Here is an 11,280-nt window from a genome sequence, read left to right as displayed (position 1 = left end):
GAAGCCCCGGCCGCCGAGGCTGGCTGGGTCGCCGAACGCCAGCCGGAGCTTTCCGGCCGGGGAGCCGGGTTCAGGCGGATGCCGGCGAAGGAGGAGGAGGACCGGCTGCGGAACGGACCACGGTCCCCAGCGGGGCCGAGCGGCGGCCTCTCTCCAGCCGGGCTCTGGCCGCCGGAGGGCTGAGCAAGGGGGACGTGTCCCCTGCGGAACTCTCCTGGGTGCTGAACGGGGACCCCGGGTCTCCGCAGAGCTGCCAAGCGCCCCGAGGAGCCGGGGGACGGGCCGGGGCGCCTCGCCTCCAGCGGGGGCTACGGGGAGTGCTGGCCACCCGGCCGAGTCACTGCCCCCAGCCCTGCCGCCCACCCTGCCCTCTGCTGCCTTCCCGTCACCCAAAGGAGGAGGACGCAGCGAGCAGCCAGCGGCCTGCAATCGCTGCAGGGACTCCAGATACACACACACACACACACAGTGGGGGCATTGCCCTGCACCCCCCCTCGCCATACACCCCCCACACCCCGCAGTGCTCTGGGGGCATTGCCCTGCACCCCTCCATACACCCCCCACACCCCGCAGTGCTCTGGGGGCATTGCCCTGCACCCCTCCATACACCCCCCCACACCCCGCAGTGCTCTGAGGGTATTGCCCTGCAACCCCTGCACCCCCCCATACATACACCCCCACACACACAGCCCCCCACCCCGCAGTGCTCTGGGGCATTGCCCTGCACCCGCAGTGCTCTGAGGGCATTGCCCTGCACACACCCCCATACACACACACCCCGCAGTGATTTCCCTGCAACCCCCCACCCACCCCCGGCCCATTCAGTCTGTGCCCAGGACCAGGCTGCACTCTCCGTGCTCCAAAGGAGTTTGCAAGAAGGACTTTAAATGTGAATCGAATCGAATCCCCAGTGCAGTGAGCGCCCGCAATCCCCAGCTCCTCTGCTCTGCGCTCCAGCTCCTTCCCGAAGCATAAGCTCGCAATAAAATAAAATAAAATGCAATGACCAGGGAGGGGAACTTTCGTTAGAAATCCCCCCCTCGCTCCCTTCTCTCCCCCATGCCCCCCACCCCAAATTCAACGCAAGCGAACCCGCCAGTCCCACCCACGGCTGGCCCTGGCCCGCAGAGCGGCCCCCTGCCCACCCCACAACCGCTGCCCCAGCTCGAGTCTGATCCGCCTTTGACACGTCCCGAGCTCTGTCTGCCCTGCTCCTCCGAGCCGGCCCCTCCCCCCCCTCGACCCCTCGCCCCAATTATGTACAAAACACTTTTTTAGAATAAAATCTCCGGGTTTAGGCTCCTCCCTGTTCCCCCCCCCATTCATTTTATCCAGGCTGCTCCAAGCCCCGCCCCTCCCGCGAAGCCCCGCCTCCCGCTTCTCTCCCGAAGCCCTTTCCATGTTCATTTCCAGCCCCCTCTCCATTCTCCCCGCTGCCTCGGCTGCTCCTTCCCCGATGGCTACAGACTGATCGGCAGAGGAGAGGGGAGGGGAGAAAAAAGGAGGAAGGAACAGACCAAAAAAAGAAAGAAAGAAGGAGAGAGAAGGATTTGCCTCTGCCCTTAATGCCTGCGATCTGGATCCAGGGAAGGGATTTTCTGTCTGAGCATGAAAAGTACTGCTAGAGCCCCAGTATTCCCACGCCTGCATGATCAGCACAGCGCCCAGTATGCCAGCTGGCCACAGCAGCGAGCCCACCACTTCCCGTCGAGCCCAATAAACCCCACCGGCGAGCAGCTCTCGGCCAAAGAGGAACAGTAACCTCAGGTAAGGGGAGGGTTTCGTTTCATCTGCATCGAATCCCCTCAGCTCCTTGCCCCGGTGCCCAGCTTTTGGACTGCGTTTCATGCCTTCGTCGTGATCCCTTCTTTACTGTAATGTCATTTTCTAGGGTGTCCTATTGAATCCCATTCCCCCCCCCCCCCCCGGAGTCGGTGCCGTTGAAACCACACACACACACACACACTTTGCCTGGCAGTCTCTTTCCCCTTCTCTCCCCCCACCCCCCCTTGGGTTTGCATGAAGTTAATGTGCTGTTTCAATGCAGAAGTCCTGTAACCTAATTAGCTTCTGGGGTGTGTGTGTGTGTGTGTGTGTGTGTGTGTGTGTGTGTGTGTGTGTGTGTGTAAGTAACACGTTTGTGGCTGTCCGGACATTTGCACGCATAGGAGTTGCTTCATGCAATGGGATCACGTAGCTAGGACAAGGTACATTTCTAAAATGTACGGGAGGAAGGGTGCAGCCTTCGGCTGGAGCAGGAGGTGGGGGTGAAAATCTACCGCTCTGTCTGGATTGCAGAATACTGATACATCCCGGGAAAACGTCCCCAAAGAGATGGTGTCATCTCCACTTAATCCACTGCTCCATTTGTGCAAGTGACAAGCAAATCCCGTAGAAGGGAGACGTCTGTAGCTTTAAATCCCACCCCGGGTTGATTGCTTCTACCCCGAATGGGAATTGGACGAAACTGAAATACAGCAAGGAAGGAAGGGGAGTTGGGTGGGGGTGGGACATCTGTATGTGCGGGGGGAGGGGGAGAGGACCATAGATCTGGGGGGGGGTTGTACCCCCCTCCTCTCCTCAGGGATGGGGATTTTTGTATGTATTGATGAGCCGCTCAGTGGTGAAGGCTGCTTGCAATGCTGCCTGGTAAAGGAGCATAAGTTTGCTTTTCCCAGTCCATAGGGGATTTGGGGAGGTCAAGTGAGAGAGCACTTCCACACCATTGCATCATCATCGCCGACAGGTCCAGCACAGATTCCAGTTTTTGGAGGAGCCAGGAGGCGTGTGGGGATGTGGGAGGTGTCCCTCGATAAAATACTGTGGGGGGGGGAAGGGGTGTAGGAGCCCTGGAGAGGGGAAAACAAACTGCAGACAAAATGCTGATGAGCTTCATGGATGAATGTAGACTTGAGATTGGCATCTGGAGTCGATGCTCTCGAAAGGACAGTAAGATTGCTCGTGTTAGCCCGGCTTTCCATCTGGGTTTATAATAATAATTCGTTAATGGGAGTTAAGCTGCTTTCGGGAGAGTTGCAGAGAAGTGTGTGGTGTGTGTGTGTGTATGTATGTGTGGGGGGCTGGCAAGTGGAGAGAAGATAATCAAGGTTTTGGCACAAGAAAGGTGCAGGGTTTTTTTTTTTAAATATGTATCCTAGTTTCTAGTGATTATCTCTCACCCCCCCCACCACACCTCACAAAACTTGGTCTCTTTCCCTCCCCCCTTCTTGTACACAAGCCACACACCATCTTGGACGCACACAACTCCCCACCCCATTCGCATGCACACAATCTTGGTTTCTCTCTCTCTCTCACACACACACACACACACACACACACAATTTTGGACTAACAATCTCCCACCCCCATTCTTGGTCTCCCGCACCCATCTACACACACACAACTGTCACTGCGTTGCCATTCTCACCGTTAGTGCAAATCAAATCTCCAGGCAGGTCTGGTGCCCCCCCCCACACTCCTCTTTGCACATCTCTAGGTAAGCAACTCGCTTGGAAAGCACAGTGTTCTGCTTTGGATTATCTTCCAGGCACTGATTTGGGGGTTGTCTGCTTCCACAGCCCATTGCCACTCAGCAGAAAATGCTTTGCACGATTTGTTGCGTTTTACTGCTCTTTGCATGGCCCCAGGACTCGGTGATTACTTCACCCCAGTGAAGGCAGACAGGCTTCCCAGGAGAGGGAACCATCCTGCACCCTACAGACTTTGGGCTAGAGACTGGCGGGATGGCTTGCAGAAATCACACCTTCCCTGTTATAGTTGTGTATATCGCTGTGTGTGTGTGTGTGTGTGTGTGTGTGTGTGTGTGTGTGTGTGTGTGTGTGTGAGAGAGAGAGAGAGAGAGAGAGAGAGAGAATATCTCTGTATTTGTCCACAGGACACACATAGTTTTCCAAGGTCCCACTTTACTCTAGTTCTACCTATTGGGGTCAGAGCAAAACCCTCCCGTCCTTGCAGCACAATCCCTCACCAACAGTCCTTTGCTTTGCTGCCCCCCTGGTTCAGGGATGAACACACTGGTATGGTGCTTGAGGGGAAGATGATGTCACTGGTTTAAGATGCACTAACCACCACCACCCCTCCTCCCTCCTCTCTCTTCCAAGGGCCTAGTTAGGAGATTGTGTAATCTCCCTAAGGGCAGGAATCTAATGAGGCCAGCTGACTGTCCTGGTAAAACTTCTGATTTCAGGGACACATTGAGAGGGTACTGCTACTTCTAAAAGCTGGTTCCAAGAGGGATTGTGAAAGGTTTATCCATGGTCTCCCCTCCTGACTGCCTCCCCCACCATGTTTAATACCTTGGAAGTATGTATAGAGCTAAATGGAACAGAGATGACATTCTGCTTCTGGTGACTGTTAGGTGGAACTGAGCATGACCATTGAGGGTTATTACTAAGATGGTCTTTATAACACAAATCTTGTTGTCCTCACTCAGTCGAAACTCCCATTGCCTTGCCCGAGAACATGGCTTGAGGACGCTCTGAAGAATTTGGCTCAGAGAAAAAACTGTGCGTGTTGTTGTGTCTCTCTGCTGTACTGAGACATCAGTTTGAATTTCCAGATGTGACCCAGACATGTACACTCGTATAGTCACATATGATGCAAAGGCAATGAAAAAATCAGATTTGGGGTTGCGAAAATCGACACTTCTAGATTTATGTCAAATATCAGCAAATAAATGTAAAAGGAAACCCTGAAGGGACAGGAGGGTGAATAAATAAATAACCCAACAAGTAAACAAATGCACGTCCCTAGATGAGAAATTAGAGCAGCTGAACTATGTTCGGGGGGAAAAAGCATGCAGCAACGTACGTGTGTGATATCTAATGTCCTTTGTGTGTGTTTGTGTGTATGTTAGAAACAAATGCATATACAATTTAAAACCTTTCTGGTAACACTGATATTTGCTAGCTCAGAGTCCCTGCGCCTAGTATCTTCATTTACACAGGGAATCAGTGTCACAGGATGGAATTGTGACTCCCAGAAGGGGGCGCTCTGACTCCATTTCAGTTGTGGGAATGCTTTGCAAAGCAGGAGATCAGCTGGCTCCACAGCAGCTAGGTTTCCAGTCAGGTTAGACATACAGTGTTTGCCTAGAATAGGTTTGGTTGGAGGCATGCAGACCTGCATGCGCTGCCCTTCTCGGTGGCGTTTTCACTCCTCACACAGTTGCAGCCAGTAGCTAATAATAATAGCAGGTAATAATAATAAATAATGACATATACACTGTCTTTAGTCTGCAAGGATCCCAGGTGCACTAACAGGCTCTGGGCCAAACCCTTTGTTGGTGTAAATCAGCAGCCCTCAGCTGAAATCAATGGGGTTATGATGAGGATCCGGCCCTGTGCATAAAGGAATCCCTTACCCAGTGCTGAAATGCAGCCACTTCTGGGATGGAGGCCAACAGCTAATCTGGGCCAGAAACACTACAGCTTTTAAGAGGGGGAGTGAAAAAAAATAGCTTCTCACATTGAAAGGGCAGAGATGAAGTTAGGGATATGGAGTATAATCACCCATAGTTGGGAATGGCCAGGCTTGATTAACAGCTCTACTCTTGCAAAATAGGGGTGGGATCTTAATTAGATTAAGCAGTAAGGACCTTGTGTCAGATCATCCCAGACCATGCAGAGGCTCCTGGGCATTCAGAAGTTGAGCTGGCTTTCTCTTCGGAGGGGGGAAGATCATGGTATGAAGGTCCTGTCTGGGAGTGGTTCATGGGGCACAATCTGGTCCATTGGTTTTATTTATCATCTGAAAGATGGCTTCTCCCATGAGCACCATATCTATGCTCAGATTGGTTCAGAGTTGACTCAGAGAAAAGGGCCCTTCCTACAGAGTTACACTTGCCACTTCCTGCAGTGTCCTGAATTTTCTGTGGAGGTTTCCGATATGGCTCTTTATGGGCCCAGCAGTGCTTTGTTTATGAGATCTGAGAAGAACGCAGCTCCGTCTGGCACGGCTGCAGGTTGTAACTTTGGTGGTGGGGACCCTTGGGTTCCCCTGCTGAGACTGAATCTAGGTTATGTTTTGCCCTTGTGTGCGGGGTTAGAGTGAGTTAATCTGATGACTTCAGTTTGGCATATGAGAGAGAGAAATAGTCGTTGACATCATCTTTAGACATGACAGTCTGGGCTCTTCCTTTTAATCCGGGAAGAGAATCAATGTAATTAGAAAAAAGAAAGAAAGAACGAAGGGCCTGATTCACTGCCCACTGAAGTCAGGGGAAGGACTCCCATTGACTTCAGTGAGCAGTGGATCAGAGCCTAAGCGAGGACGGAATCATCTGTGACATGTTTCTGTGAACAGTGGCTGGGGCTACAGACTAGGGGTCTCCTTGATACTTGTGTGGAGGGGTTTTAATACAACATATCTACCCCTTTGCACCTTCCCTTTGCAACAAACAGCTTTTTGTGCGCTGATGACGCAAGCGATGGAGCAGAAATCTCCTGAAGCACAACCAAAGGAGGGAAGGGTCCTTCTTTATTTGTTCAAATGGAGCACGTGCTGTAGGCAGAGCTTAGTGTTGTCTATCAGGTGTAGTGGGCAGGCGATGGGGCTTAGAAGTGGAACAGTGTTATTGAGGGGTCTGAACAATGTTGAGTGATGATGCCAGGTCAGTGTCCACAGCACAACTGAGTTGACTGGGTGATGTTGACTAGAGTATTGCTCCAGTCTGACAGCATGCAAAATGGAGCCCTGGCAGGTGTTGATTCTAAGGCCCCTGTTGACAGGGTTGGTTCCATTGACTTCAAAGAAACAACTCATTTAAGAGCTGCTGGATGTGACCCTGTGACAGTCATGGGAGCAGCAGCCCCGTCCAGAGCAGCTCTGACTGCTGGTCTCCAGACAGTGACTGGTTAGATGGGGTTCAGACTGCGTTCTCTTGTTCAGACGTGTGTCATTGTTGCACACTGTTTATACTGGTGAGATAAATACTTTACAGAGTACGGAAGCCCGGACATTAAGAGGACGTCCGACTGCTAGGCAAACGCTGGGCGCTGTTGTCTGGACAGGCTCCAGTGTTGGGCACTGGCTACTGAGGCACTAACGCAAATAGTGACCCTCGTGTATCGATGCAGTACTTTCATCTCAGAGGGTGGCAGGATGCTCTACAAATCACGTCACCCATCCCTGGATTATTGTGAAGCCAACCTGAGGTGAAACGTAGCGGCTGTTTAGCAGCTACCCAACAGCCCGAGGGCAGAAATAAAAGAGGGTTCTGTGCCTAAATGAAACTCTAGAAATACAGGACAGCAGTTTCATCTAGCTCTTTTTGTTTAAAAGGAAAACATAATATCGGAACGGAGAAAGAAGTCATGACATTGTTCATACTCGCATGCTGACCTGCACTCTCCAGCTGGGATGCTTAGTCTCTAGCGATCATGCTTTGCAGAGAGCCTGGCATGTCATGCAGCTCGCATAAAAGCAGCAGATCTTATCAGCACTCTGCCAACTCTGCTTTGAAATCAGGCGGAGTGAGAGCAGCACTGGCCATCCGGTAACAACATCTGATGCTGTCCCTGAGAGCTTGTGACGTGTTTGGCGTGGCTCAGAGGACAGAGTGTCGCCTTTTGCAGGCTGTTTCACCTGCACTAGTACAAGCGGAAGCCTTGTAGGTCTGACAAGTATTAGTACTGGTTGCACTTTTTTAACTCGGCCCAGTACCGCCAAGAGTTGTAGCACAGAGAATATACAGGAAGGGGCTAGGATCTCAGCTGGTGCCAATGGAGCCACTGGCCAGGGCCAGCCTTAGGAGCAGGCCGTTAGGATGGCCACTCAGGAAATCCCTGGTTTTGGTTGGAGTGAGGGTTATGCCTGACAGGTCAGTTCTATTTATTTATTACATCTTTTGGTTGGGTGGGGGTGGGGCACTGAAAACTCTTTTTGCTCCCTGGATGACAAACCCTCTCGTGCTGGCCCAGCCAGGGGAGCGCTGCCAACTTACACCAGCTGAAGATCTGTCCCTTAGGGTTGTCTTTGGACCCAGTATCACTCGGCCCCCTCATTCTGGAGTCTGCAATTCTGTAGGACCTTAATGATTCTGGGTGCAGTTATGTGTAAGCCCAAGTGATGTCATTGAGATGTCTATGGACCCCCACTGGGACCACGGGTGAGGTTGATAGACATACCACTCACAGCAGGTACTGACATCCGCAGCCGTTTGTCCCTGCACACGGTGGGTGCTAACCATGGTGGGGAGGCTGGGTTTTAAAAACCTTGCCCTTAAATGTGCTGTCATTACAAGTGCAGCCCGTGTGCGTCAGTCACGCTTGCGGAGGGACAGAAGAACAAACCAAGGTAGCTCGTAGAGTAGTTCAGAGTCAGGGCTAGAGAGGGGTAAGGAACGGAAACTAGTCAAAGAAGTAGGCAAAGAGATGAACTGTGATGCAGGTTGAGTCTTGAGACTGCAGGGCAGGTATGGACACTGGGAGAAGCAGGAGTGAAGGATGCCACCATCGGACAGTTGCGATTTGCAGTGGGAAGACTGTGAATGCAGGAATTGCAACATCATTATCAACACATGACTTCTCTTTAGAGCATGTAACCACGGTGAGAAAGTAAGGGAAACATCAGAAGCAAGCGAGATCCTTATGTGGAATGTAGAAAGAGGTGCTGAAGTTGTGTAGAAATTCCATTGATTCTTTGCATTAGTCTGTACTGTGAGAGACTTGTAAATATCGAGGGGGGGCACTTTTTTGCTGGCAATTGTGGGGTAACACCAGCAGAAGCTGAAGTTTACATGAAGCACCCTGAGGCAATGAAGAGCAGTAGCTTGCAACAATTGCATAGTGGTCATGGTAAAATTGCAAAAAGAAATAAAATATGAAATCACGGCAATGCTGCCGAGTGTGTATAATGTATCCTTCAGAGCACAGCTGTTCCTGGAGCTGCTGGCATGGATTCATATCCTGCCTCAGATTTGCTTAAACAAATATATATATATATATATCTCCTGTTGGCTTCACTGTTTCTAAGCACAGAAACCGTGATAACATGTGGCCCTGGGTGTTCATCTTGCTAAAGACAGCCTAGGAAATTACAGAGTGATGAGTTACACCCAAGTTCCAGGCAAACCAACTGAGGATATTTTTAAAGGAGAAAATAACACAGCACTTGGATAAGTCATAAGGGTTTGGGTCTAACTAGCACCTCTTGTTAAAGGGTAAATGAGGCCTTTCAACCCATTTAGAAAATTGTGACAATGTTCATAAAATAGTGGATAAAAAGGGACCTGGTGATTATAATTTATCTGATTTCCTCTCAGTCTCACATGTCTTTTGAAAAGGTCCCTCTTTAGAGACGTTAATCCCTCCTGTGAATTAAAAGGTAGCCAAGTACTATGAATTAAGGAGTCATCATGAAGAGCTGCAGCTCAGAGGGATGGAAGTTAATAATGGGGAAACCCATTGGTCGATATCGGATCAGCATTGCTCACTACTTTTGTTTGTGATTTGGAAGAGGATGTGATTAGCAAATGGGTGATGATGGAAAAGGCTAGTTAAAAGCAAGGACATTATGGGGCAATTTAAGAAGAATCTGATCAAACCAAAGGATTAATATGACATTTTACTTGGAGGAATATAAAGTTTAATGGACTTTGGGGAAAATAACCTTAACTTGCAGGATCCTCTGAGGAAAAAATATTTATGTCCTAGCTTAAAGAGAGCCCCTTAAATTAAGGCACTGAAACTGCATAGACCCTGATTTGGCAAAGTACTTATGCATCTGCTTGAATCTGTCCCCATGCATCAAAGCTCACCTTTAGGGATGTACTTAAGTCCCACTGACTTGAACAGGTGCTTCAGTGCTTTCCTGAACTGGGACCCCAGGACTCACTAACGGTGCAGTCCTGCAGACAGATCCATGCAGGCAGACCCCTCACACCTATGCAGAGCCCAATAGACTTCACAAGGAGCGGATTGCAGGGTCAAGGCCCAAAGAAAGTCCCCATGCCCTAGCATGTACTAGGTTCAGTGTGAACCCTGTGTAATAATAATAAATAACATAGGGAGATATACCGATCTCATAGAACTGGAAGGGATCCCAAAAGGTCACAGAGTCCAACCCCCTGCCTTCACTAGCAGGACCAAGTACTGATTTTGCCCAGATCCCTAAGTGGCCCCCTTAAGGCTTGAACTCCCAAGCCCTGGGTTTAGCAGGCTAATGCTCAAACCACTGAAGTTTAGTATCTTTGGTTGTTCCAAAATCCAGGTCAGGAACGGTGACAGGAAATTCCCCATGGCATTATAAAGACCTACATATCTTCACTGATAGAATCAATGGAGATGGATGGCAGCTTATAGAAGGATACTTGAGGCATTAAAAGGAAGGGTAGAAAATAACAGAAAATACATTATAACTGAATGATACTAATGCATTTTCAAACTGCTTTACAAATATTAACCAATTAAAAAGGAGAGAGGCTGAAAAGAATGGGTTATTTAGTCTGGAAAAAGAATGGCATTGAGGTACATGATATACAGTTATTTGAAGGAGACAGTAGAAAGCAATCAGAAATATTTGTACTCTGTGATGCGACAAGAATTAGGGAATATATATCAAAGAGCACAACATTTAAAACAAATGAAAAGGAAATATATTTTTTCAGTGAATATTCAAGCTAAATAATGCTCTGCTGCAGGGGGTCATTGTACGTGGCTGGATTTGAAATGTAAAGGTTGGGTTGTGGCAACTGGCAACTCTGCGATCGAAGAGAATGAGAATCAAATCTCATGGTTCAGAGCATGAACTGATCATTTTCTGGGGTTAGGAAGGAATTTCTCTCTCTGCACAGAGCCTTCCACAGCTGGTAAGGGGCTTGATGCTGCTCCCACTGAAGTCAAAGGGAGATTAGGAATTGACATCTCTGAGTAAAGGGTCATCTTCTGGGCATTATAGGAAGGTTTCAGTCACTGAAACAGGCAGGATACCAGGCCACATGGACCAGCAGCCTGATCTGATGTGACCACTCCCATGTTACTATGTGAGACTCGCTCATTCATTGACTTCAATAGGGATTGGAGCAGGTCCTAAAATGGGAGCTCCTAAGTAGCTGTAATGAGCCTGAGCTGCAAATCTCAAATCCACGGTATCATTATTATTATTTTTATCATGGTAAGGGCCTCAAGTGTGGGCACAGCACATACACATGCTGCTGGACACGGTACATACACATAGAAACATACAGCCCCTGCCATGACGAGGTTACAACCTAAGCAGACAAGGCAGGCAAGGAATGGGGGAAAGGGTCTGCCACCACCC

The 11,280-nt window shown here is 49.7% G+C and overlaps 1 protein-coding gene across 1 annotated transcript in view; it reads left to right on the top strand.

Annotated features, from left to right (window-relative positions):
- Positions 1-1,417: 1,417 nt before the first annotated feature.
- The window catches only part of BRINP1 (BMP/retinoic acid inducible neural specific 1), a 96,010-nt gene continuing 86,147 nt past the window's right edge, over positions 1,418-11,280 (top strand). The window contains exon 1 of the mRNA XM_039507086.1: positions 1,418-1,767. The gene's annotated coding sequence lies outside the window, so the exon portion shown is untranslated. The remainder of the gene's footprint in view (positions 1,768-11,280) is intronic.

Source organism: Mauremys reevesii, linkage group 19 (genome assembly GCF_016161935.1).
Source record: "Mauremys reevesii isolate NIE-2019 linkage group 19, ASM1616193v1, whole genome shotgun sequence".
Taxonomy (NCBI): domain Eukaryota; kingdom Metazoa; phylum Chordata; order Testudines; family Geoemydidae; genus Mauremys; species Mauremys reevesii.
The sequence above is the reverse complement of the archived record's forward strand: the minus strand, read 5'-3'. Positions and strand labels throughout refer to the sequence as shown.